Below are 2,218 nucleotides of genomic sequence, written 5' to 3' on the forward strand. Positions count from 1 at the left end.
GGAAATTCCTTTATTCAGTCCAAAGTTATGCTATTTTCCATTTGAACTTTGCTTGGCTTGTACACTAATTTCGCATCAGTTTTTCTGGTCTATGGATTCTTAGCTTAAGAGTATGCAAATTTTTAAAAAGTCGAGTTTAAAGTTGGGGCATTTTTTATGGGCCCTTGGGCATACACGGGCCCCAGGGTAGTTGCCTCCTCGCCCCCCCCTCTCGGTGGGCCTCTATAGAGTTATGTAAAACGCTGCAGGTCCAGAGGTAGGGTGTACATGAAACCCTCTGAGATAGGTGGGGCTAGAAAATAATTTAACTCCGTACGTTATCTTTTAAAATGTGTGACAAGTATGCGTACCCCCTTAATATAGGGAGTGAATGGCTCGGGAATATTTTCCTAAACAAATTTTGTGAAATACTTTTAACACAAACGCACAAGTGAGTGTATTACCCCCATCTCCGATGGCGAGCAGCAACTAAGAAAAAGAACAACGCGTCGTTAAGTCAGTAAATGTTACTAAACCTGCCTTCCCAGAATTGTCGTGATCGAGAAAAGACCGTTATACTAATCAATATATTTAGACCCATGTGCTTTAAAAAATAAGCGCATGGATGGAAAAGTCATACTTAAGGTTTTGCTTGGTCCATGTGGCGTGCGTTGCCTAGGTAACAGTCTATTGATTTGTTTTACCCTGTCCATCAGTGAAATGATGTCAAAGTCGTAACGCCTCTCCGTATTGTCATATCTTGGCGGTTTGCTAGGGCTTATGTCAACAGGCTGATAATTAGGTTAGTAATTATTTTTATGATTGTAGTAATTACTCTTTTTTCATATTACATATCTTGTTCAGATGATGTGATTAAGTATAGTTGCGTAAGACAGTGCAGTACATATTATAGTACAGATTCTTTAAAAGACAATATAATGTTTAGAAAATAATGCCTCAGTTGGTTGCTATAGCAGCCGGTAAAGTCAACTAAATTCTTGAATAGCAAACTGTGCTATTATAAGCTGAAGGTAAGATTTTTTTTCTTTTACCTTTAAATAAAAAAAGAAGTTATATTTTAATATGTAAACATCAAATATATTTATTAGTGCCGATATTTTCTACGTTATGAAACAGCAGACTAGAAATGACGTCATATACTGACTTCAGGCTTACCTCTAACCTTTTATCACTTGCAATTTGCGTGAAATGTACCTGTTCGTATGTTGTGATATGGCGTAAATTATGTGAAACCTATTCTTTATATTTAAGCCAATTATTACATAATTTATATTACTGTCACACATAGAATTAAACTTACGTTTCCTGTTTATATTCTAAATGTAATTTGTTCAATTAAATTTAATATGCAAAAAGCAAAAGTTTTTGTGAACTTTACATATACGGAGCTTTGACTTTACTTACTTAGATTTTTTTTCAATATAAGATAACTGTTTTTATTGATTTTCCTATAGTAAGAAAACTAGAAGCTCACCACTTGATTCGAAAGTAAATATTGCTTACTTTCAATTATTAGAATACTGATGATAAAGTGCTTTTGCTCGTGTTTAGCCAGCCCGACACTAATATTTGGTTGAACCTAAAAATCATTAGTCTTTCACGTGGGAGATAACAATCCCTTATCTTAGTGGTCAATAATCACAGCGTTGTAACGGCATAATATCCTTCCGACCTGTACTGTGAATGCTAAAATATTAACACCATATTTTTTAAAGAAGACTGTTAAACAATAGTCGTGATTTAACTATTCGACAAAATTTGCAAGACGGTGGTTTCCGAGTATCATAAACAATTAAATCATTAGTGCTAAATATATCTGTAACATTTTCATATTAATTTTCTGAGAATTCAAAACTGCTGTTAAAAATTTATCAGATATTAAATTAAAAATCTTGTATTAATTATGACTTATTAAGTCAGTCAACTTTAAAAGTAAGGGAAGTGGAACTTAAAAGAATTGAAATAAAAGTAGTGTAATATAGTTTATCAACTACACTGTTCATACTTTTAAGTGTAAAAAAGAAAAAGTTGGATCGAGTCCATTTTTGATGTTTTGTTACCATCCGAATCTGTTGATAACAATCTCATTGGTTACCTTTATAACAAAGGTATTTTTATTCATTTTTATCCAGGAGCTGTAGTGAGGAATATAGAGCAGCTTTGGTATATACACTGAATGGTCACAAGTAAATAGACACCTAATTTTTCGTCATTTAAC

At 33.2% G+C, this 2,218-nt stretch overlaps 1 protein-coding gene across 1 annotated transcript in view; it reads left to right on the forward strand.

Moving 5' to 3' along the window:
- Window positions 1–1,459: 1,459 nt before the first annotated feature.
- The window catches only part of LOC111087041 (cyclic nucleotide-gated cation channel beta-1-like), a gene marked incomplete at its 3' end in the record, with an annotated part of 46,283 nt that continues 45,524 nt past the window's right edge, over window positions 1,460–2,218 (forward strand). Inside the window, exon 1 of the mRNA XM_022392249.1 lies at window positions 1,460–1,488. The remainder of the gene's footprint in view (window positions 1,489–2,218) is intronic.

Source organism: Limulus polyphemus, unplaced genomic scaffold (genome assembly GCF_000517525.1).
Source record: "Limulus polyphemus unplaced genomic scaffold, Limulus_polyphemus-2.1.2 Scaffold1673, whole genome shotgun sequence".
In the NCBI taxonomy this organism is placed as follows: Eukaryota; Metazoa; Arthropoda; class Merostomata; order Xiphosura; family Limulidae; genus Limulus; species Limulus polyphemus.